The sequence below is a fragment of the Anas acuta genome, chromosome 8, assembly GCF_963932015.1.
Source record: "Anas acuta chromosome 8, bAnaAcu1.1, whole genome shotgun sequence".
NCBI lineage: Eukaryota > Metazoa > Chordata > Aves > Anseriformes > Anatidae > Anas > Anas acuta.
The window spans coordinates 11,731,985-11,758,980 of record NC_088986.1 but is presented as its reverse complement, the minus strand read 5'-3'; the positions used below and the strand labels follow the sequence as shown (position 1 = coordinate 11,758,980).

Sequence of the window (26,996 nt, the reverse complement as noted above, 5' to 3'; positions counted from 1 at the left end):
ATAGACACTGAAAAATATCCTCAAACTTACCAGAACTATGCAGCTATAGCACTAGTAATGCGATTATTTATGGCTATTTATGTGGTAATTCTGCAATAGGAAGAATAACTCAGTCAGAAGGTAAAGTGAGGATATGGGAGAGGGCTGCCCTCCACAGTTTGCTGTTCTGAAAGAGAGGGCACCAAGCTGCATATGGAGGCAGTAGGAGAAAACACTGCCTGCCTCGACACTCACAAGGAACCCAGAATATTGCATGCCAAAACAAATCCATTAACGTGATTTAGTCTGGTTTGTATGTCATATAGTAAGCGTTCTCCCTTTGCAAACTGTAGGAGATAAGAAACTCCTGAAAAAAAACGTTGCAGTTCAGGACAGTGGAAGAACCCAATCCCATAAGCTCCAAAAAGCCAGAACCAAATTTAATATATGTACCGTCCCAGAAAGCTGGACCTTCTCTCACCAACATAAAACCCAGTCTGTGTGCCAAAGAACATATCAACGGGCCATGCCAATGACCTACACAGCCTTTGAGCTTTATGGTATTCAGTCTGAATCGTAACCAGGCCAGTGAGCATTCAAAAATCCTCATACCCAGGTGACGACAGATGAGATGAACTCAGCAGGAAATGGCATTTCCACCTTTCCCAGCTGTCACCATCCTTGATTAGTGCATTGCAAGTTCTTCAGCTACCGGCCACATCTCCTATGCTGTTCTTTGACTGTACCCAACATAGCGACCACAACTGAACACACTGCTTTCTGTATAAAAAATCCCTTGCAAAACTACTGTCCCACAGAGATTTTCTGGAGAGATTCTGTGTTTTAGTTGTGTTCTTCCCCCTTGTACATTACCCTAAAAGCAGATCCTTTTCTCCAGATACTGAGAATGTAATAAGTACTTCGCCAATACGAGGATTTGCTTTGTCAGTAACCTGCAACTAGGTCACATCACTGACTGACAGCATTCAAATATCACATCTAACACAGAACTGATCGCCTGCCATTTACATAACTCTTATCAAAATCTTCCTGGTTGCACTGCTCGAATTCCTTGCCAATCATCCCTCCCCACCCAGTGGATTGAGTGGTTAGAAGGTATAACATGAATAGGTGTCCGTCCTAATCAGTGTGAAGGTAAATACAGAAGGAAAGGGGCACTTCTCCAGGCAGCAGACTGAGCCTTAGAAAATCATGAGAGCTTTGAAAATGGCATATTAAAATATACATGCATGTTTAAAAAATAAAGAGCCCTACCAGAGCCGAGGATCTTTTAAAATTCCAAGAGTGCCCTCTTGTGTGAAAACTGATATTACTACTCTGCGATGGTGAGGCACGTAACATGTTTTAAAGTCGGCAACAACATAATTACATTCTTTCTTATCACCTCTTAACTTCACCTGATTCTGACATTTAATTTTTTTCTTCCAGCCTGTTTCACTGGATTTTTATTTTCATGGACACACAAGCAGGGAAAGCCAAAGTCAAATCGGGGCAGAATAATCTATTCCCTATCTTGTCTCATAAATGCAGTTTCCTCCAATGCTTCTTTGCTCAGCTCTGCGGGAATCATACTTCCTCCAGGCTGAAACACTCGCACACAGCAGACTAACAAAAATAATAAGTATGAACCAACACTTTTAAGCTGATAGAGAAAAGCTGCAAAAACATAACTAGAATAGAGGTGAGCAGGCAGAGGAGTCAGCTCGCTTTTCCTTGTCCATCTTCAAATCAGACAGTTTGTAATGGGAAAGTTCCAGAAAATAATGGCCTATTTACGCTGCGGTGTCAGTAGGAAAGCATCGTTTGGCACAGGGGAAGATGAAAACTGAAAGGCATCACAGACACTCACCCCAAGGTAACATATTGACTAAGGCCACAGATTTCAAATCGACAGGTGCTCATTAAAAGGCACAAATGCAAGCAGCCCAAGCGAAGCCAGGTTCACTGGGGAAGATGTGCGTTGCCTGTCCCAGCTGCCATAATTACCTGCAGTAGAGCAGACTCAGACCTACCGAGGAAGAGTGGGTAAGAGCAGGTGGGGAGAGAGACTGATGGAAAGACCTAAAGCAAAGGTAGAAAGATGAAAGAGGAAAGGGAGAGGGAAGGAGTTTACAAGTCGACTCCACGTAGAACATGAAACCCTTACCACTCACATTATTCATTCTTTTAATTGTGTGCTTGCCTTCCCCAGCAATTAAACTGAACGTCCTTGACAGTCTGTCTTCTACAGCAGCACAGAACTGAAAGTAGACATCAGCTTCAGCGCTTTATGGTCCCTATAGTATTTTAATTTTCTAAATTGGAGATTTATGGAAATGCTGACATTCATCTCGTGGTTAAAATGCTAGCATGTTGCTTACAAACACAGACTTTTTCTTCTTTTAGTTAAAAGGTTGACAAGAAGGGCTTAGCTGCTTTCTAATCATTATGCAGCACATGATGGGCTGTGAATTTTTAGATTTATCATCTTACTGCTTAAATCTTTAAAAGCGTCTGGCCATACACATGCTTTTGCTCTCTGCATTCTTTAAACAGTGATAATAATTAGCAACTAAGCAGCCTGATTATCATATGAATGGAGAAACAATTGAAAATACAGTAGAATTAGGATCCAAATGTCTAAGTCTTCAAAATCACAGGATCCTTAGGAACAGATGTCACTCAAAAGTTTACCTGCCACCATGCTGTTACATCAGATGCTATTAACAGCAGACTAAATTGCACCATGAGACCAGGTTTGATTGAAAAGACTTTATGGCATTGATGACATCTTTCCCTACATAGAGGCATGTCAAGGGGTCCTGAAGTAAGCTTAGGATCTTTCCAGCAGACTTACTTATTTTAAAAAATTATGCTCTATCTCAGATAAAGCAAGTCTTCATGTGATTAGTTCTGCGTATATGTTGACAAAACTAAAAAACCTTGATGTGATTGAGAATGTACTGTTACAAGAAATGTTACTGGCCATTGTGACAATTGTTCCTTGTGTCTTAAAGAGAATTCTTAAGGCATAGGAACCTTAAGACGTAGGAACTAGAACGTCCTCTATCTCCTCCTCTCCTGTCCTCCTCAATGGCAACTAGCTTTATTGTTGCCTTCTGCGTAAAGTGGTTTCTAAAGGAGATAGTTTAAAAAATGCAAAACAAAGAATTGCAAAACTAGACATAAAACCAAATATGAAAATCAGGACTTTTAACTTTAATTCTCCTTGGCAGAGGAAAACGTGCTCTCGTGCTGCGGAGCATAGGCAAAGGGTTACAAAAGGCTAAAAGAAAATGCAAATTCCGTGACTGTCAACATTCGTGTTTGTGAAACGATAACAAAGCCAGGCCAAGATCAGAATTACCACACAGACTGGATCTAATGAAAATAACTCAGAGTTTCCCCAGAATATGTTGCTATATCGGCATGTCTTTCACCAGTGGGGTGCCCAGAGAATAAAGCTATGTGTAAATACCAATGTGCATTAAGAACTATCTATTACAAAAAGCAATATCCGTTTTACAAGTGTCTCCATATACCAGGCCTACTCACTACCTTTCCAACAAAGTCCTGCTTTCATAAGACAAAGATTTAATGAAGTTTTCTAAGTGCTGGCAATGCTGGCCATAAGCCAAGGCACTAAGACATTCCCCTCATCCTGCAAAGGAACAGTTCCTCATGAACACATGTTAACCCATGAACAATCTTTTCTCCCTACCCAGGTCCTTCCTCAGCACTGTGTGTCAGACACAGGTGGGCTGGGATCAGGCAATGGGCTCAAATATATTTCTTTCATACACACATCCTTCCTCCTCTACCACATGCTTCTTCTCCAGACCATGGTAATATTTACATTTAGTGTTCCTTATGTGAACACAGAGACAAATAATAGCATATGTAAATTATTTTTGACAGAAACAGCAAAACTTCACTTTTTATTAGTGAATTTATAATTTATTGTCTCGCTTTTTTCCACAAGGCAGAAATTCAATCCATTTACAAAACAGTAAATCACATCCCCAGAACTTTCACATTTATTTGCAGAGGTATTTAGTCACCTGAGAGCCATAGCAATATTTTAACATGCCTCAGAAAATGGCTTCCTGCTTTTGCTTACAGAGTGAGACAAAGGACAAACACCAGGAAACAAAACAAAACCCAGCAACATCCCCCCCCAAAGCAAGAAAAGCAGGGGGTTTCCAGCAGACAGCAGCTTGTCGCTGTCAGCTTCAGCTGCTGAGAGTTTGCATTCCCCTCACAGCTCCCGCTGTATCAAAAGGAGGGCGGAGGAATCGCTTTCCAACACACAGCACTTCTGGAACATCTCCAGATCCCCCAAAACATTCCTCCGGGACTTAGGGGATTGACAGACAGCACGCTGCAACCAGCACCCACTGCGTTTTCCTCTACCGTTTTTAAAGCCCTGCAGCGCCACTGTCACCCGCTAACATCCCAATCGCCTGAAGAACAATTTCCCTGGCCTCAGGTCTCTCGCAGCACAAGGCACTGAGCTGTCACATCTCTTGTAGGTCTGCTGCCTCAGCAAATTCAATTTACACTTCTATTTGTCTGTTTTCTAAGCAAGATCCAAGCTGGATCACTTCACCAGAAAGGAAGACTGATGTTAAAAGTCACTTGAATTTGTCTCTCCTGACATCACTCTAAACAAGGAGTTAAGAAATAATTTTCCCTTTATTCAAATCGGGGAATTTAAGGCTTTAGCAGACAGCAGCTTAGATCATCCCGGCAATCAATCCCAACCAGCAAAATGTAGGTCAGTAAAACTGAATGGGAGTCAGAAGGCTCCAAAGAATGAAACACTCAATTGTAAGGAATTGTGGAAAAGCTGCAGATCTGGTAGGACAAAGGTCACGTTAAAGCTGCCAAGTGGAAAAACAAGTTATCTGGAAAATAACCCCCCTTCCAAATCCTAAGTGTAGCAAACTATTTTAGAGAGCTTGCCTTGAAACAACAGAAACGAGGCTTTGCAGAAAAAAAGAAATAAATGCAGCCATCTTGGAACTAAAAGTAAGTGTTTTTTGCAGCGACCACAGGCTTCACCAAGGCCTTCTTTGACATCGTCTCAAGATTAAAATATTGGGTTGAATTCTATTGAAGTGTTAGGAGATCTCTCCTAGTAGAACAAAAAAGGGTTGCTGTGACAGACAGTCTCCCCTAGCCTTACAAAACAACTTGCAAGTCTAAGATCACTTCTGGTTAAGACACTCTACCGTAAGCGAAAGGAATACACGTTACTTCATTTCCCTTCCTGCTGCAGCAGGAATGCAAAGCCTTCCACTTCCAGCTGTGTCATGTAAGGGATTGCAGCATGCTCTGTGGAGCCACTCGGAGCAGGCTCTGCTCAGCTTCTCTGCGCACAAGGCCCCTGCTGCCCCACGATGCTGCATGGGCAGCACAAGCCCTGTGCTGATCACAGCTGTGTGAGTCGGGGCTTCCCTCAAGTTCTGCTCGTGCTTTGAGCACCTGCAAGGTCCCTATCCTAGAACGTGAATGAGGAAACTGAAAATCCCAATTATGACCCACAGCCCTTTAACAATTCTTCAACACCATACGGGCATCCCCCCACTCCAAACCTAGAAGTTAGAGTTCACTGTTTGTGTTGTGGTTTTTTTTTTGTTTGTTTGTTTGTCTTGGGGGACACACTCTTGTTGTGCTCCTTCTGTTTCTTTATAGCATGAAGCAGACTCATGACGACTGTTCCTTATCAGACCTGTGACACCTTCAGAGCAACTCCAAAAGTGAGGAGCATCACAGAGGCAGGTTAAAGGGCAGCTTTTCTTGAACCCTTATTTTATTTTCAGCTGGGAAACCCTTTGGAGTAGGGAAGAAAGGAGAAATCTAGGTCATGCCTTGCAATGCAATGTTTAGAGACATAAGTTATAGGAAAGACTGTGATGTGTTTCATACTTTAAAAAAGTGTCCCAGTCTGTATGTACTTCTGTGAAAAGGATCTTCAGCCTCCTCAAAAGCAAGAAGGGAAGAAGTTATTACTTTGCACTAATCTTGCCCTATTCTATCAATGTTTTTCTAAAACAGGTTGGGGGCATTTTTAGTCGTTTGGTTTTTGGTTGTTTTCTTCAGCTCAGCATTGTCCTCTAGCAAGGACAGAAAATAGAAATTTTGAGACTAAGAAAGGTCAAATCACTTGACCCCATCTACAGAGATGGGAACAGAAGATACCTCTCCTTCATCTTCAGCTGTTTTAATTAAGCCAAACTTGCCCTTGCTTTATAGTAAATACACAGCTATACAGGGTTATGAAAATGGAACAGAAAACATGGTGTGGACAAGGGACCTTCAAACAGACTGACCTGCTCAGTTAACGACAGCCTTTCTGCATTATTTCACAGGCACTCATGCCATCCTTGCTTCTGTGCTGTATTTCTCATCAATAAACCTCTTCCACCATAGACGTGACCCAAAACTAGTGGGTATAGTACCAAAGATTGATTTCATAGCAGAACAGATTCATTTTCCTTATATACCCAATGATGTCGGTGCTGTCCATAAACCTTACAGTTTCAGAATACTTAGAAAGAGGTCAAAGACATACTTTAAAGGATGAGAAAGTATAAATATATTTTCTAGACAACAGGAGGCTATGAACCACTGCTAACAGACAACAGATATTGATGTTTCTCTCTTTATTTATTATGTCCAGCACTAAAGCATCTAAACAGTTAGACATCACAATTTCATCTTCCCAGCTAAAAAGGGACTTGAAGAGACTGCTTCAAGGTTGTGGACACTCCTTGTTAAAGAGCTCAATAGGGAAGTAACTTCGAGAAATGATTTCTAAAGTGCTCGCCGGTACTGAAGTGCAATTCAGCAGCTCCGCAGTGGTCTATTTACTGAAAGGTCTCCTGAACGCAGGCATGCACATGCATAGTTTAAACACACAGCATTGTTAAAAACACTAACATTCAAAACCAAAAAAATAGTAAGAACAAGATTACTTAAGGCATACTTTCCCATGTTTACAAAATACTGGCTGATTAGTTCTCACAAAGAATACTATTCTTTAAATGGTATTTTCATTTTTTAAAAGGCAAGGAAAGTGAATACAAGCACGGTGGATCACATGTGGGAAAACAACCTGCATACAGGATGAAATGGAAGAATTTCTGCCTCCCAGTGTAACACTCAATAATGAAAACATATTTTATTAAGATAGCTACAAAACTTCAAGTCTCTAGTAGTCGTATTTGTAGCTTCAAAGAGCAGTGACCTCTTTAAACCTAAGAGATCTATATAACATTTAGAGATGATATCCACTTGAATGCCATATTTACTCATACTGAATGCTACAGCAGTGCCTTCACAATCAGAAACCAGCTGAATCTGCATTTCCAAACTCCCAAGTCTTTTTGGTCAAAGAGCTTCATTACACATAACTACAGACCTCTCCCTGCTCTGCAGGGAGATGGAAGACAACAAGGGAGCATCATCTGAGGCTTGCTCTGATCTTTTGCTTCTGTCACGTGGGCTTTGGTCTCACCTATCGCTGCCAGTCTCTGGTTTGTAGTAGTATCATTTACATCTTTATTACTACAATGATATTCAGAAGTCCTCATTAGGATCAGAGCATCGTGCTGAGGGAGCAAAGGTCTGGAAATGCTTACAGTGAAAGGGATCGATACTGTGCTGGTAATCCTAAAGCACCTGCACAGAGGTGGGGATGGGAGGGCTCACACCCCACGTAGCATCTGTAAAACATTTTGTCTTATCTATGAGTATCTGTAAACTATCTCACTCAAAATAAACACCACATCAGGTAAGATACTTAAAAAAGCAACTCAGAAGCCTTGGGATCCTTATGAAATAATGCAAACACTCCTATGACCTAAATTCTCACTAATATCAAAGAAGCAGAAATCAGGCACCAAGTACATTTCTTGTTGTGTGCCCAAATGCTTAAATCCCTTTTCAAAAAAAGAGACTTAGCCCTAGCAATCCTTCAAGAATTCTTTAAATCCTGTGCCTGACAAGCTTTTTTTTGAAATGTTAGCCTTTGGGCCACATGATGCCATCTCCAATATTTTATGCCTAGCATTATCAGTGCTGGCAGGGGCCCGGCTTCACAGCTTGAAAATCTGTGCAGAGACAAACATCTGGCAGCAATCTGGATGTGGCTCCTCTTCAGCTGCTGATTAACAGCTCATGCTGGGTCGGGATCGCCACTAAGTCAGGCACCTCCTTATGCCTCTAACCTGACTCCCAGGGGAAGGATAGCAGCAAGCCACAAGAAAAAACATCCGTAGAGCAGACACTGGAACCGATTAGCCTTTTCGGTCAATATTCCTCAGTTGTAAGATTCAGGACCTGGACTCCAGTTCTGCTGACAGCAATGGATGCAAGAGTGACAGAAGCAGGTTCACAAATAAGGAAAAAATAAGTCTGCTCCCCCCACTGTACCTGCAACTCTTTCCATCCATTATCTGGTATCAAGACTCCAAGACAGTCTGCCAAAAACGGCTGACAGATGACTGGGATGAGGGGGGAAAAAAAAGCCTGTGACTGTAGTTGCTATGAGACATGTCCTACATAGCCCCAAAAGACCAATGCCACTGCCAGCCTTCTTCTGGGCCGTTCAAAAGCAGAATGGAAGCTGTCATGACATGCGCACAAGTCTACTAGACACTGGACAGATGGGGACAGCGTAGATTTTATTATACTGTATGGAATGGGGCCCGGGAGCTTTCACATGCGGGATGTCACCACATCTGTCATCAGGAATCAAAGTGCCTTTTCTTCAAGCCATCACCAACCTGGTTAATTCCCATGTGGTGACTGACAGGTTTATATTTGGCTTTTTATCCTTGTGGGGAGTGGGGGGGGGGGCGGGAGGAAGCTTTTGTTGCCTTTTTTTTTTTGGGAGAAGTCTGGTGACCTATACACAAAACAGATCCACTGAGAAGAGCAAGGTGACTGAAAAATCAAATGGAAAAGTGAGAACAGTTTCAAGAAAGATAGGTCTGTAGCAAATGGGAATGTTATTGTTACATTTGTCAATACCACACAGTCATATACAGGAGGGAGAAAGCAAGGCAGGAGCATAAAACAAGGATCAGAGGCTCCTGAAATGGATGCAAATAAATTAATCTAATGCACAAGGCTAAGTCTAACGTAAAGCATCACAAATCACATCAATGCATTGAGAAGAATGGTGCGCACACAGTAGCATTGACACTGCTGATAACACAAACTGACAAATATCCTAATATATTAGGCAGAAATATTTTTTCACGCAATATCAGACATGCATGACTTCTTATCCCAGTGATTTCATTCCCTTTTCTGCTAGCAGGAGGATCGAGTTCAGATCCAGTCCAGTCAATGAGATTCTTTCCATCGATTTTTGTGAGCTCTGGCTTAAGCCCATACTTGTCACGGCCAATGGATGTTTCACAGTATTTGTCTTGTCACTGTCCAAAAAGAAAATTATTTCAGTGTTTTGCATATCCATTTGCTGAATCAGGGAGAAAGCAGATTTTGCTAACAGCGGTAGAAAATAGCTTGGAGGAGAAGAGGCAGAATTAATTTCAGACCTTAACAAGCCAAATTACTGAGCTATTCAGTCGCTAATTGAAATGCTGGAATCTAGGAAGGGTTCCTAAAGGCTCTGAATGCACCCAGGTCACCTCACAGAGCCTCCAGGTTGCAGGGGGGGACACAAGAAAGGGATTCAGGACAGAAGAATCCAGCCTTATATATACAGAACCAGACATGGTATCAGATTCTCTTTAAGCCTGTACAGTTTTAGTGTACCAGAAGTGGAGAAGGATGTCACAGATTAATTCAAATTATGACTAATAAAGACAGCAACAGGTCTAATAATTTCCCATGTTCTTAAAAAGCTACAAAGAGAACAGGCCATGATGTAGTGCAGCTAAACCAGAATTCAGAAGTGCGTGCAAGGTAACGTATTCCTCCTTCATGCTTGTGTTAACTCATTAACTTAGAGGGGAAAAAAATTAAGCCCCAAGCCTTTTGTTTTCTGTGCATAGATTTCAGGGCTTCACAGACCAAATCATTAGTTTAACAAAGGCTGCGAAAAACTCACAATGTTGAAGAGCAACAGCCTAACTGGGCAATGGGAAATGCAAAACAAAAGAACAATAAAAAGGAAAGCAAAAGCTCCTGAAGAAGCTCCTACCAACACACAGCATTTAGTTAACACAGCTCTGAGTCTTTTTTAGAAACCACAGGATGAAGGCAAAAAGTCTCAAATACCTCACTATTCTACTTAAACCTATGGATTTTAAGCTGCTTTTTGAACACCTAATAGTGTGCAGAAATGGAGTCTTCTTGCCCAGCTGGGCTTGATATTCTAGCATAAACTGCCAAGGCAAGCACAGAACGGGCAGGAACAGCACAAAGCTGCTCCAGGGGAGGTTCAGACTGAATGTTAGGAAAAAATTCTATACTGTGAGGGTGGTCAGACACTGGAACAGGCTTCCTGGCAAGGTGGTTGATGCCCCATGCCTGTCAGCGATCGAGGCATTTGGATAGTGCCCTCATTAATACGCTTCACTTTTGGTTAGCCCTGAAGCAGTCAGGTGGTTGGACTTGATGATCTTTGAAGAGTCCCTTCGCACTGAACTCTTCTGTTCCATTCATCTTCACTTTTGTCTGACTGCAAAGGAGGAGCAACCTCTTCCATGCTCTCTCAGTAACACGATGACACTATGCTTCCAAAACCATTGCTGCCTGCTGGCTCTCTTCTCTTTCAATGCAGTTTTAAAGAAAGGAAACATTACACTTCTTGTTGTGTGCTCTCCCCAGATAGAGTCTTGGGGAAATTATTTTGACAATTTTTGTTTCCATATTTCAAGCGTGAAGGAATTTTTCATCATTCTTTGATTAAAAACAAAATACACATGCACTTGCACATTCGTAAGGTACTTTCAGCTAAGCTCTCTGACATTACTATTTGTGATATACCACCATTTTGCAGAAAAACAATCAAAATGGAAAAGATATCCCACTTTTTTTAGAGGCTTCTTAAAAAGATGTTCTCAGCTCTGCAATCCCTTATCTTTGAATCAGTCAAAGCCTTTCATTGGGTTTTATGACACCCACAAAAATGCTTTCTGCATCCACAGTATGCATACAAGCTCTATTGGAGATGCCAGCCCCACATACAAAATCCCGTTCGCGGAGTTTTATCAGAGCCAGTTAAGTACCCACAGTGAGATAAGGGCATGCTGGCACGGTGCTGAGACCAACTGGCTGAGGAGCAAAATAGTTTGAGGGTTGGCCAAGAAAAGTAAAAATTGAACATGAGCTCATGACAGCGTTGGAAAAGGAAGTGAAAAAGCATGAATGCTGGAAATGAGTAAAAGACTTTGGCTCAAAACAGTCCCCAGGCAGCTCCCAGTCCCATTTTCCCCCCTATGTTTCTGAGTGTCTAGAGGTAGTTTCACTGATAAAGGTTCCCATTCTCTTTGCTGCTGAAACTCTACCAAACAGAATAGCTTTGTTATTCACAGCGCAGATACTAAAAACATTAGCAACACCCATGAAAGTCAGCTTTAATATAGGCATATGCCCTACTTTTATTTTTTTTTCTAACTACAGATCACTCCAGCCACTAAGGCAGAGGGACTGTTTTCTTTGCTGACAGACATATCACACAAAAATGAAAAAGGGAACGACTGATTCTGTGACTCTCAGAGAGAGGTAGCAACCCACCTCCAAACCCCTTCAGTCAAGCACCCCATACTGCGATTAATCTCTTAGGACAGAAAGTAAGTCAGGACTTCCTAGGTGGATGGCTCCTTTGAAGTAGGCTTTATAGTTGTCTTTTCCTCGTGCAGTGTTGCATTCGCTGCTGCTGCTTAAAAAAACAATACCCCAGGATATGGGACAAATCCCCACGTACTACTTTTACCAATAAGTGTGAAGCACCATATGCTACAGGTGGAATCTAATGTTTTAAAGATCATCTATGAAGACTTCTAACTATGCATACATCACCGTTTTCAGATGTTTCAGAAACTTAAAACACTGCTTAAGATTTATAAAACACTAGCAATACTACAAGCAATGCATTCACTCAAGACAGAACACAGCTTACTAAACTGGTTTACGTGTGTTCAATAAATCATTTGTAATGAACTGTGAACTCCTCAGAAAAAGATAAATGCAATAAATTAAGTTCATTTGGTAAATGCAGTTATTGACTAGGTATTTAATAAAGCACTCAGACCATATCATATTTCTATAGCACCACATGCTTACTAGACTATTCACCACGGAAGCAAGCAAACTTTAATAATAAAAAGAACACTAAATTAATTCTAAATATTATTGACTTGCTCTAGTAGTTAAATACATCATTCATAACAAGTTTAGTGAAACATTTATTCCAAGTTATGCAGCCCTCAGAGCACATTTTCACAGCTGCTCAAATAGTACTGATCTTCTATGCAGTAACTACTTCATAGATTATGGTGAACGTATTAACAGTGTATGGGCTACCTGGAGCTCAGACAGAAAACAGTTAGAGGGCAAACATTTGGTATCTACCAGAATGGAAGAGGAGGAACACAAACAATACATGAGCAACATGCCCTTGGGGACTTGCAGAGTAAAATCCCTGCTTTCTTTGGTCCTGGAATGATCCTCTAAGTCATCCTCTAAAGGGGCTGATTGTTACAGGTCTTTGAATTTTTGAACTAACATTAAGACTTGCTAGAATCACAGATTTTCAAAGTTTACCTTACTTTCTTGTTTACACCATGTATTTCTGCCCTAGCAGTGAGCAGAGAGTCTTGGACTCTGTATGAGAAAGGCAGCTGGTGCAGTTCCTTCAAGCAGGACACTTACATTACAATTAGCAGATCAAGATCCCAACTTCTTCAAACAGCTTAAAAAGTTAAGCAGGAAAACATTTTTCTTCATCAAGGCATCTTTTCTCTATTTCATAAGAACATGTTTTGCAGGTAAGAGTTGATTCTTCTTTATTCCAATCTCATTCATGTCCCAAATCAAAAACAAAAATGAAGATGCAGCCACTACAATGTTTCCTGACCTATTTTTTTTTTTTTTTTTAAATACATACCAAACCCATGTAGAGTTTCAGCAAACTATTGCTTTTTCATGAACATTCATGAATCCTACTGACCACTGCTCACTTTGGCTTGGGGATATAGCTTTGTCACTCCATCTGATTTCAATTAAGCTCTGCCTTTTTCTTTGGAGTACTGTGCAAAGCATTAGCTTGTTACTTTACATTGACAGGAGCTCTGTGGGATTTGATTTAGTTCTTTCTTACTCCAGTGAACCCTTGCTGATAGTAATGAAGTTGTACTACTTCATCCAGGAATTTGATTATTGCTATGCAGATAAAATATGTAAAACACCACAAGTTTTTCTACATTTTTAAGGAATTTAGTGCTGCACCATTTATAATATGGAAATGTGTTCTGGTTTACTGAAGCACCCAAGATTGTTTGTAACACCTCTGCAGGGTGATACGTGACTGCTTAAAATACCTCTCGTGTTTTCTCCTGTCCCAGTATCATTCTCTTTTTTTCCCCCATTTCAGTAAAGTTTTTAACTGTTAAATTTTTAAATGTGTTTTATGTTAGCAACGCAACAACATAAAATGGCTTCAGACTCCAGTACAGCTAGTAAAATGGTTAAAGCAAAACCAGTCCCCTACACCATGACCAGAACACATTCCCTACATCAAGACCAGAACAGTTTCAGTCTCATCACCGAAACTAATAAAATCCATATATTTGTCCTGGAAACCCATGGACACAGGAAAAAAATTCTGATGCCTTAGCAGTTCTTGAGTAATTGTAATCAGAACAACAATATATTTATTAAAAAACAAAATGACTGCTCTGTTACAACACTCCTGTAAAAAAAACATTGCTTATTCTGCAAGAAATTAGATCCTTTCTTCAGCAGTTACAGGTCAAGCCCCACAGAGAGCAGGCTAATTAATCCCATTTGAGTACAGTCAGAGCTGACCTTGTACAAGTTATAGAGAAATATGCAAAAGCCTAAACAAGAAAAATTCAAATTAAAAGAAACTAGAACTTCAAGCTCTTCCATCTGCTCAGAACTTTGTTGTTGCTGAGCTATCTGCTATGAAAACAATACCTCTTTCCATTAGAAAAAAAAAATGATAAAACACCTGCAGCATCCTGTTTTCTTAGATACCAGACTTAACTAGATGGCTAAGAAGTTAGCAGATAATTCAGGAAGACCCCTTCGTGATAGCCAAGGTAGATGTAAACTTGATACAACCATTTGGCAAATTACACCACACTGTTGTTTTGCTTGGATGAAGCCAAGCAAGAAAACAAACTGGATTTAAGACAGAACATTATTCTGGCTTATGTTCAGTCTCCGCTTATTATTTTGGCTGACTTCTGTTAAGTTATTATCCCTTAAAATACGAGAGGGTGTTGAAAAATACAACAGTAATTGTTCAATGCAGGTGTGTATTAAAGGCAGAGTTGTTACAGTTAGCCTTAGTGTATATTCTTTATTAAAAGGAGCTATTAAAAGATTTTTGCAAGAGGCAAGCCAGTATCAAATTCTCTGATTATAGGTCTGGAGGATAGAATCCAACAGGCAGTTTTGCCTTAAACCTAACCTGAAAAATTCTGATCTTTGAAGGTTGGTAACACCAACCAAAACTACACGCTAACAGAAAGGACTGTTTATTTACAGATTCCATACACACATCTCAGTTGGAAAAGCCAGAATGTTTTGTTCCTATTGTATATGGAGGTCTGAATAACTGAAAATGAAACTACTCGAGTCATGCACAATAATCTACTAATGTCCTCCAGTCTGTCTCAAACTAACCCACAATATACTAAAAATACTATATTCATACCTTACAGTGTCTAAGAAATAACGTTTTGGAGCTGGAAGAAGTCTTGAAAAGCCAGAAACTACATCAAGAAAGACAGGATGAGATACAAAATCAGCAGTCATATTTGCCTTTATCCTCTGTCCACCTGAACGTGAATGTGCATACAAAAACACATACGCTCCAATCCAGTCTTGTCAGCAGCTATTTAAAGATGTGCTTATTTGCCAATGATAGCAGACCTACAATAACATTCCTAGTAATGTAAAATCCACTCTGCGGCATGCTTGCAGTAAGCTATGTTTTGTTTCCATCTTTGTACCAGAAAAAGACTCCAGTTTAGTTCAGGAGTCAGAGTATCATAAATCTGTTAGGTGAAGTCTGTCCTTCTAGATGCGAAGCATATGACACCCACTATTAATACGCAATTTGACTGGGAACCTGGACTGTTTTAGTTGTTTCAGCTTTTAGATTCAAGGTGAAGATCATGGCAGGGTGTTAAGGCATAAAATCATTTGAATCTTCCTGGATGACAAGTAAGCACAGCTAGCAGGAGGACCAAAGCCACACTAAAGCAAAGATCTGTGACCATAATGTTAGAATGCATTCAGTGTACAGGCACCAGTGGATTGACCTTTGTTTCCTACAAGCATTCTAGAATGACGCTTACCAGGAAGTGTTTTAGCAGGCTGTTGATTTTAAGCTATGGTAAGTTAAATGGCAGAATGGGCTGGGGAGTATGGAGGTTGTGAATGTTTGACAATACATTAGCACCATAATCCTCACAAAAACATAAGGTAATGAGAACAAAGCAAAACAATTTTCCTTACCTCCCCTGAATCCTATAGGATTAGGTTTCTGTATATCTAGCAGACACCGCCCATAAACTACATTTTATGCTCTAGCATTCCAGTAAAAATAATGGTGTGAAATTCAAGTAGCAGTCTAACCATACACAATTTGGTTGGGCAAAACTCAACATTTTCTGTGCCTACACTATAGCCCTTGAGCAACAAGAAAAGGTTGTTGTTCAAGACAGGATTTCAGCAGAAACAGCTGGAATACATCACTTCTGTTCACTTTACGTAGCTGTAATAAGGGCATATGTATCAAACATTCCTTCACTTATCCTTAATTAAAAAAATAAATTTGTAAAGAAGAATTTTCATACTAGTAGCAAGCTATAAACCTCATTCCAGATCAGTCTCTCTTGTATAATTATATAAAGCTTATTCTCTTAGTGAAAGTGATAATAACCCTGAATATGGGTTTTAAATAGGGCCTTTGGGAAAAAAAGGCCAGATGAATCAGCAAACTGCAGAAAAAAGCTGAAAGATGGACTTTTGCACTTGCACTCTCACATACCATCAAATTACAGCAGACTTATGGAATCTGAATGGTTTAGGTTGGAAGGGACCTTAAAGATTACCTAGTTACAACACCCTATTGGTTTAGCCAGGTTTTTCTGTCTAGCTGAAAATATGCGGCAAAAGCAGTTACATTCCACCACTTCAGATTTATTTATTATTTTTTTTTTACTGAAGTGCCTTTTGCATGGAAAAAAGAAAAAAAGCTATAGGACAACTAAATACATAGATCTGCCACGTTAAAGTTTGCTGCCAAATACAATTCTTCAGGATCTCTTACAAGTATTGCAAAGTGCAATTCCTTTCAATAAAAGCCTGTATTTAATTGCAGTGGCCTTAATAAAGGATCACGAACACCACATTCAGGACTACTAGACAGTAATTTATTCATCCCCTCAGCCAATTGGTAAAAGAATCCTCCACCTCATCTGAAGGGCCGCCATTTCCAGCTCTTCAATGTACTCTGAGTAGAAACAAACTCTTTATGGTTTTCACCTTCTGGAGGTATCACCTCCAGTACACCAACTTAGCAAGACTAGAGAGAGAAGCAAAGTGTTTGACCTGCACATAGCTGAGGATGGTTCTGTTGACACAGCTATTAGACATGTTTCAATAAACCTGCTACATATGGTGTACTATAATTAACATTATCAATAGCAGCAGCATTGTAGAAATCGTTAACAGAATAATTAAGACTTGGAGACCTGACCTCTAGAGATAACTTAGTCCAACTCCTTGCCTAAAGTAGGCCTAACTTTAGTCACTTACCTCACACTGCCTCAGGCCTCGGCCTGGTCAGTTTTGAAAGTTTCCAAGGGTGGATATGCCAAGCCTCTGTACCAGTGTTATTCCAGTCTTTGTGGGATTTTTTTCTCCTTATGTTTCTTTGGAACTGTTCTTGCTTCAAGTTGTGGCTGCTGACTCTTTCCACAGAGTGCATCTCTGTGAAGAGCCCACCTCCATCTTCCCTACGCTGGAGGTAGCAGAAGACCGCTAGTAGCTACTGCTCAAGTCTTTTCCAGGCCTAGCAAGCCCAGCTCCCTCAGACTCTTCTCGTAACATTTTTCTTTTCTAAAAACTTGCACATGCATTAGTTGGTGGTTACCGGCCTTCCACTGTTCTTCTCAAAGGAGAAACCTCAGATTTCAGGATTTTTTGCTTTTAATTATGCTTTTTCTGTAGAGAGAATGCATACGCACACCAGCTTCCCACACACACGGACATATTTGCTTCTTGTTCTAGGCAACGATCACAGAGGTAAACATGCTCACAAGTCCATTCAACAACACTTTTCTGTCTTACTTGTCACACTTCAATAACTCTTAGCCTGCAACAGAGAAAAAACAGGACCAAGGCCTAATGTCCACTGGGTGCCTATATTTACCAGAGAAAAGCTTTGAAAATCCCCACAGAGGTCTTTTTTGAAAACAGGCCCCAATTAAGCCAGATGACAGGCTGTCATTACAAGAAACATCTTCAGGCACCTCATCTCCACAATCCAGCCAGGTGCAATCCACTGTTGGCTTTCAGAAAAATGCCAGTACCCCCATGGTCCTGCTCCCGTAGGCAGCCAGCACTACCACGCCTAGCCTGGGCGGCAGCCATTTTATGTCACCCCTCCAGCCCTCCTGCAGCTGGCTTTCAAGGAACAATGTTTCTCTCAGCAGAGCAAGAAAAACAATTGTTTGTATCTGTTTTGTTTTTGTTTTGTTTGTTTTTTGTCTATCAGCACACACAAAAATCTAGTGTAATAGAAAAAAAAAAAAAAAAAAAAAAAAACACCAAGCTTTGCCTTCCTCTCAGAAGGACATCAGGAACACCTGGTGATACAGCCTACTGTATTATGCATACATTGCCATAAAATCCCCACCCGCAGTATGAATCGCCAGTCTAAAATACAAATTAAACCCAAGAAAACATTTAAAATGCAGTCCCTCTCACAGTTCTGCAGTAAATCTTATTCTACTTACCACATTTATTTAGTGCTTTAGTAGCAGCAATGAAATTAAGACACAGAAAAGCCTAGTCTACTAGTCTGTTACTTCTTCCTAATGGTAGACAGAAAAAAAGCAATAATATACAGCATCTTCTAATCTGTCCATAAATATATTTTACTACTTCAGTGCTGGAGAAGTCTATGTGCCCATCCATACGGGGCCAGAGACAGACCCTGCTTTCCTCTGCATTGCTACCACCAGACTCTGCCCATCAGTAATTCCACCACCAGCCAAATCCACAGAGGGACAGTTGCCTTCCACAGCTGTAACTCCTATGTCTTTCCCCCTTCATGGGTCTGGGAAGGGAAGGATAGACTCACACCCAGCCTCTCTGGAATTGGATAGAGCAGTTAACTGAGGTATTTGAAAATTTTTTTATTTAATATCATTGTGCAGGTGAAAGTTAACATTTTTTATATATAAATATATATATATATATATATAAAATATTCTGTTATTCAGCAATTCTGAAGCACTAGAGTAAGAAAAGTTTTCATCTTTATGTTTAAGGTTCTCTTGTTTGCATCAGTTCTGCAAAGAAATAAAGGATGTGTGCTGTGAAAACTAACATTGTTACCTGATTGTTGTTTGTTTGTTTTTAAATGCAGATTTCATAATCAGTCCCTCATGCAACAGAAGCCTGTACATTTTTGCATTTATTGCATAAAATTCAATTTCACGTCCTGATACAAAAACAACTGAACCTTTAAAGTCCATACAAATATTAGAATATGAAGATGAGAAGGTATAAAATTTCTTGCAAGTAACATTTGATAAATATAATGTAATTACATTTCAGAATTATTAATATAGATTTTCCTGTAATTTCCAACGGATGTCTTAACACAGCTGATGAAGAAGTAGCCCGACCTAATTCCCAGTTCTATCGTAGTTGTTTGTTATGTTGTGGACAGCACTTCCGGGATTTTTTTTCCCCTAATAGTGTAATATATTAAGAACCAGAAGTAACAACCCTCATCAAAACTTAGCCCAAGTGTCTATTATTGGACCTGATCTCCAGACTAAGGTTTCAGGAGACAGCTTTACATAAATTTTAAAAATGGTAATACTCGTCTATTTGCAAGCTAGCATTTCAAAGCATGTGTTGCCTAAATCTGCTTTGAATTAGGCCTTTGCATCTGCTATTATACTTCAAAGAGATGACTTCAATTAAACTTAATTACTTCCTTCCATAGCTTTGGATACAGCTCTTACTATATTTCATTTCTCTCACAGACTGCGTGGCAAATAAATGACTAATAGAAGTACAAAAACAAAAACTATTAAGCAAATACATTACATATACACAGCAATAGTGTACATGTATTACACTAATTAAGTTATTGTCATAGTCTGCAATCACACAAATGGAACAGTAAGAGGGAACTTCTCACACAAGATCAGCAAAACCAGGCTCATCCTTTGAAGTTTTTAATACCTTTCTTACCTAATTTATAAAGAGTTTTTAGACCTGAAAGCAAACAAGCCTATTAAAACACAGTTACTTTATACTTTATACTTTTTACTCAATAATAGGTTATTGAAAAATAGCATCTAGGCAGCAAGCTGGCTACTAATTATATTCCTCTCTATCCTGTTTGTCTAGTAGTCCCAGAAACATACAAAATAACTGTCCTTTCCAGTCACCTTGAATACCACACACGATTCAATATGAATCTTGTAATCTCACTTCGGTTTCCCCCCATCTTCAGAGGTACGAGGAAGCACACAAACAAGAATTGGGTTTTAATCAGAGCACGAGGCGAGGTAAAGCAATGGTAGTACTAGCATGTAAGCATAGCAATTCTTCCTATTTCTTTTGGATGAAAAAGCCTCAAGGATTTTTTTTATTATTTTTTTTTTAAGGCATAGTTCACATATTATAGTTGGCTATTACTATTTTGATACAAGGTTAAAACAATCTTACATCTGCTAAAGAGAAAGAGTGGAACAATGTTATCCTACCATTTCTGTTACAGGCAACAAAATAACCTGTTTCAAAACAGACATTTTTCTGTTACTAATAAAACAGTGAGAAACAACCAGCAATTAATAAAGCACACAGCTGTTTATGTAAATCTTTACTGAGCAAAAACACAATGCCAAGTAGCTGTCACATATCTAAGGCTGTTAAAGCCACAGTTCTTTTAAGGTCTCAACACCAATTTCAAAACACATTTTCATTTGGTACAAAAAGTTTCCACCCAGTAAATAATTTTATTATCAATTCAACGTTTGGGTTTTTATTTTGTTTATCTCCCCAAGTAGACTTCCTGCAGTTTTATCTAAACGACTGATGAGTTCTCCATTTTCCTTCCTACAAGGATGCTTATTTCCATAAATGGATTACTCTTTCCCATAATTTGCTTTAGAGCACTTTCATGCAATGCTTCACAAGACACTTTACAAATAAAACACCAGTGACTTAATGGTGCCATTAGCAAATCATGGCAAGAGATGGTACTTAGCTTTGAGGCCCACAAGTCAGTTCTTCAGGCCTTATTCACAAGGGGCTGAGAACTTCCCTTAGAGGGCAAGATTTGGCAGACAGACAAAAATTAAAAATCAGGAAATGCGTTAAATTCCATTTTCTTTTCACTGTCACTGAATGTTTTGCTGCAGACTTTGAAGCTGAAAGGTAGTTACAATACATCTCCACATATCTGTGACCTGCATGATATCTACCTTTTGGGAGATGCACTTTTCATTGTGTGATCGTTCTTCATTGCAATGGCCTCAGGCAGATTTGAAACTGATGATCAGAGGTAAGAGGTAAAGTAAGAGTCTGTAGCTCTAAAAGCTCTTGCAATTAGTATTCAGAACAAGCACACCAAAGTCAGCCTCTCCCACTGGAATCAATGAATGGCTAGTAGTAATAAGGTCTCGTGTAAGATCTCAGTAGTGAAAAAAGCACAGCCAATCTGGTTCTTCTAATACTTCTGGTTAACATTGGTTTTGGCAAATATCTAAAGCTGACTTTTGGGAAGCATTTATTTTCCAACCACCATCTGAAATACCAGACAGACCAAGAGGCAAAGAAAACTACGCAAACAAAGCTTAAACAAAACAACAGCTGAGCTTCACACAATGTACCTTGAGTACAAGCACTCCATGGGGACACCACCTGAATTCACACACCACCCTCTAGACAGAAGTGTACATACACACAGAGTTATCAGACCACATCTGGGGCAATAAAGGGCCTAAGAGCATAAGTCCAACATACATGGACATCAACTCTATTATACTATTTAAGTACAATTACCATCTAAAACTATAGCATTAGTGCTACTCAAATACAGTACTGCTTCTTAAATAATTCAGCTACCTACCCCTTTCACCCACTGTTAAAATGTAGAAGTTAATCAATGCAGATATTTTGTGGTACCCAGAGTTTCTGCAGGATTACAGATGAGCAGTAGTGGTGCATAGAGACAAGGAGACAGGTGACCCATGTGCATTGTTCAAAGGTAACAAAGCTAGATAGCGTGCAACCTACTCAGCTGAGCGTAGCTGGACAAGGTCACAGAGGTATCTACAAGTCCAGGAAAAATGTTGGCTGCTGTCATGACTAGATGAAGGAGGGACCACTTCTTTTTTCCCCGTTCTAAGTGCACTAAAACCAGATTGCATTGCTCAGAGACACTGGTTCAACACAGTGTTGTTACCTCTCTAACTCAGGGCAGTGGGGCACACGCATGATAAAGCTGCGTTTCTGCTACAAAACTTCCCATATAGATTCTTCCCCCATTTAAATGGTGGCTAGATCTGGTTATTGTCTAGACACTGGCAACCAGCCCCTCACTTAAGTGCAAACAATTAACACTACAGGAAGCTTTTTAGGTAGTACCACCCACATAAAGATCTGTCCCCATGTAGGCCACCCGTTTGCATGTGTGCTGGCCCTCAGCTAGGCACGCTGCAATGTCTGTAATATTCAAGAAACAATCTTAAATGCAAGCCTGGAAAACTAAAAATAAAAAATTGTATTCCAGTTGTATTCTAGTATTCTATACAAAAAAAATATTTACAAAAAAAAGTATTTTATATATTATAAAAATATATTTTTATGTATAAAAAATACTATATATTATAGTATTCTATACAAAAACGTGTATTCTAGTATTGTAGTTGTGGTTATGTTACCACATTTATACAGCTGTGCTGGCACAACAGAGGGGAAGTGAGTAGCAATGGGCAGCCTACAAAGCCAGAACTACTCCAAGGAAAGGGCGAGAGGACAGTGGGTTCCTGGGACACTATATTTAGTATTCTCAAGAGGAAGTGTGGTTAGATGGGGGGGAAGCTATGTCATTTAAGGTCTTCAGATCTCTTAGTTGATTTGAAGTGACCTGATAAAACCACTAAGATACCTTAACTGGTTTTAAAAAAAAAATGCAAATGCACAAGTGGCAGTGAATGCAAAGGAAAAAATACATACATATGAACTACGGTTTATAGCAGAGCTGCAGAGACAGGCTGCCGGGCCTTAAGAGCATGCAGCAGAGCAGCCAGCACTAGCTGAGAGAACACACACACTGTAGTACAGGGTCTATTCGCAGAGTATTCCTGAAACTGCCATTTCTTGGAGCTTGGCTGAGGTGTTCAGTGGCTTTGCTCTTCCCATTCCCCTGCTTAAGAAGGAAAACATTTAGCAGGGTAAATCTATTTTTTTCTGTGAAAATATTTTTATGCCCTGTGGAAGGAAATAAAAAGAGAAAAGAGATAAAGAGACCTGCAGAGACAGCTGTCTGAAATTCCCTCATTAACCATACAGAAAAAAGTTAAAGTTTTTTCTCTACAAAAATTCCATAAAAGATACGTCTTCAAGCATTTTTCCCCCACTTACACATTCCAGAGCTCCAAGGATCAATCCCACAGGACCGTGAGTCAGTCTCCTTCTCCATTCTGTTTTTGTTTTTTTTAAATGCAAAGATCTTCCTTCTGTCTCCACATATGAAGCACTAAGAGAAAGTTCTCTTCTGTTAATACTTTATTACCTGACCAGACTGCCACAGACAAAAGCAAACACAGGACAATTACCATAGATCAGCTGACACAGTAACTTGTAACTCATTCACTCACATGGCTGTGCACTAAGGTAGAAAATTTTAGTAAAACTATTGTGAATTTCAGTAGTATCATAAGCCCCAATAATCATCTACTGAGATTTGAAACCTTTATTCACCTGCCAAATCAGAACAAATGAAATAGGAGAGGAATTTATTCTAGAGTATCTGCATCCCACAGCGGAATACAACACAGTAAAACATCAAAACCTTGCACGGATGAATCAAAAAAAAAAAAATCAATTGAGTTCCAGTTATGAGAAGGGGACATGTCTTAGGAATTTGGAGAAGCACATACAGAAACTACGGGATCATAATTTCACAATCTAGTATAAAACAATAGAATAGTGATTATTCAAAAATATTCAAGGTGGTGCTCTACTGGCCTAAATGGGTTTTTAATGATACTAACGTGAATATTAAACAGCTAGTAAATACACATTGCTTTTTGTTAAATGTTGTATCATCCTATCTTTCTCAGAAGGAAATGGCTAAAATCTGAGCGAACAACAGATTTGAAAGAAAATAAAGTTCATTATAAACAAAAGGTTGGGAAGTGTGCAGAAAAGTGATAGTGTGGATAATATGGTATTTTGTTTCTGGCTTTTCTAGAATTAACACACCAAGTACCACAAAATGATGTCTTAACTGTTGTAACATACTCAGGAGGTCATTCCCTTCGCTAAAGACCTAGCAAACTTTTGCTAGAAGTGAGGTTATTTGTATTTTAAGGAAGAGAATTTTTGAAAGAGAAGATACCTAATCCTGCAAACCAGCATGCAAGCAATGCCTCATTAGAAGAAACAGGATCTATAAATAATTCATTCTGCATTTCTTCTACGCAAATTGCTATTCCCATGAAATAAACATGTTTTTCTGCTGACTTCCAACTGCTCCACACCTGGATCTTACCAGCCTATGCTAGTATTCCACTGCCTATTGGTAATGCAAATTGCTCTAAAATACATCTTTCATAAGAAGCTACACTTCATTTAATTACTAGCAAGTGTGGTGCTCCCACAGCAATTTTAAAACGTCACACACACTGCACAGGTATACAAGAAATACTTAATAGGATTGCCTTTAGACAACATAATCCATTACTCCTGAACTGCATCGCTTACAAGATTTCATATCCTAAACCCTTCCATTTCAGTTCCTGCCTCTCCTTTGCTCTTCTCAACAGTAAGGAAGAAATAGAATATCCTGTGTGGTATTTTATCCAATATCAAATATATAAAGCTAAGAACGATCATTTTCCAGATGGTTCCGCTAAAGCAATCAGAAACAAAATAACAGTCATTATTTTAAATACAATGCCCCACTTTTACAGATTTTGTATTGATAATTTCAGTTGGTTGACTGATTAAAAAATTAAAAATGATATAGCCATGCACTTCCTAAAAAGCATGTGAATGACTCAGACTCTGGAACACATGATGCACAACACAATCACATTGTCTTTTTTTATTCCAGAGTTCCCAGTATGCAGAAACCCGTGAACCCAAAGAAAAAGTGCAGGTCTCTTAACTCAGCTCAAGTGATGCATGGATTATTTGCAAGAAGAACCACAGAAAATGCAGTAGATGCAGATTTCTTCCACCAGGAATAGCAAACAACCCACATTGCTGACAACCATAAGGCAACTGCTCCCTTAGCTTTGAGGAATGATAGGGCTCAAGGCAACGTTTTGCCTTATTTCTTGGGACTGCACCCCATAATTAGGGCTTCCTTTACACACCTTGTTCACAGATCCCCATAAAGATCCATTTTTCCTAACTCCTTGAGACAGGGCTCGGATTCCAAGACTACCGAGTTAACAAACCTCCACCTCTGTCATATTTGCATATTTCCAACCATATGTGCTACAAATTAGGCCATGGATGGAGAGCAGCTGTTGGGCAGAAGAAAGTATTGGGAACAGGTCATGGACAACAATAACAAAATCTATTTAGTTCATAGGCTGGAAATGTTCTTGGGTACAACTAACTTTCCACACAGCAGCACCTATCTTCAGCAATTAAGGGATCAAACAGTAACACACAAACCAAGACCTCCCACTCTTCCCACAGAATTCCCAATCCTGTTCAAGGTGTCAGCCATTGAATTGCAGTTGGCTGCATGGCTCAGGCCCATAATAATTGAAAATCAAACTAAAACTCTGAAATAAGTTTAAAACCGGTAATTTCAAGTCTCTTGCACAAAACAGCTATTTTACGGCAAGAGCTGCTCTGGGTATGTGAGCATTTGACCTTTCCTTTCCACCTCTAATACACACAAGGATTTATTTATTTTTCTTTAAAAAGTCTCACACAAACAAATCCCTCTAAATGAAGTCAACCTGCACTGCACAAATATCACTTCTCTGGGAAAAGGTGAAGAACAAGCCCTGGACAGATCAGTGTCCAGGACTACACTTCTGGAAGGTGCACAGATACTGCACAGATACTACTGGAATGAAACAACAGAATACTGAAAATTGCCTTTTCAAATTAGATGAGCAGATGCTTGTGACTACTTGTGACTAAAACCTAAGATTTATTTTAAGTGATATTTTAAGCTGCATTTCAGGTCCCCTTTAATTGATCGTGCATGTTTAGTTATTCTGACACCAGATCTGCTTTGTTCTGCCTGCCATCTCACTACAAATATTGAAGAGCACATCTGACCTCTATTTCAAGCGTTTTGATATATTACAAAGTATAAGAACCTGCTGCTTCCTGTGATGTGTGCAATACTGTAATCTACCATTATTTGGCATTCATTACGTACCAAAATGAGAATTTAAAAAACAAAAGAACAAGACATATCACTGAAGCTCACGCACGAGTCTATAAAGAGGCTGTATTTTGAGAGGACTACTTGACCTTTAATATAGGAATTTAATAGTCCATACCCACAATTATGCATAAAACACACATAGCCTAAAGGGGGAGAGAGAAGGGGGCAGAACATCTGGATGACATATGCTTCATTGCTTAAAGATGAACTACAAACCAAAAACCTCTTGCCCTATTACTGGTTTATCATGTAATACTTAAAAGCAGAACTGAGACGGGTCCTAATTTTGTGCTGATTTTGCAGTTTGGGTTTTCACACCTCTGCTGAGTTAGGACAACAAAAGTCCAATTTTAAACTAATTCAAGCATGCTTATACAGGAGGTTGTCTTGTTTTAGCTACACAGGCATCAAAATCAAGTTCATTCAACCAAAGGAAAGCCTTCTGTAGGACTCAGCCCGACTACACTTCTGTTTCCTTGTGCTTGGGAGTGGACTAGTATATAATCTTTAAAGTATAATTACTTAAATATCATTGCAAATGAGAACAAGAATGTTTTATACTTAGAATTTAATTTTCCTCATTTTTTTTTTCCAAGAATCCAACACAAAAAACATTACTAAATTTCTTGTGCTACACCCTATAAAAAATCTGACATGGTAATTAAGCACCACCGGACCATAATACAGCAAATCATAGCCCTACACATTGCCAGATTAATTAATGCAACTTCATTCACTGGAGCAAATTAGAAGCAAACAATATTGACCTACAGAAATGAAGGCTTCTAGTTAGTAACAGAATAACTGTAAGGAATTTAAAATAGAAATGACCAACAAAAGGAGCATCAGAAAGAAGCAGCTGTGGAGTTTTGCTAGGATCCATTAGAATATCTCTCACTGTCTACAAAAGCATTTTTATTTTTTGGCAGGCCATGGGGGT

General features: G+C 39.4%; 1 protein-coding gene across 5 annotated transcripts in view; it reads right to left on the bottom strand.

The window, feature by feature from the left end:
• The window catches only part of ST6GALNAC3 (ST6 N-acetylgalactosaminide alpha-2,6-sialyltransferase 3), a 236,740-nt gene that overhangs the window by 187,013 nt on the left and 22,731 nt on the right, over positions 1–26,996 (bottom strand). The window contains exon 1 of one of the 5 annotated variants that reach the window (XM_068691195.1): positions 14,867–14,883. The exons of the other annotated variants lie outside the window; for them this stretch is intronic. The gene's annotated coding sequence lies outside the window, so the exon portion shown is untranslated. Of the gene's footprint in view, positions 1–14,866; positions 14,884–26,996 lie in introns of those variants that run through there. 5 annotated transcript variants of the gene reach the window in all.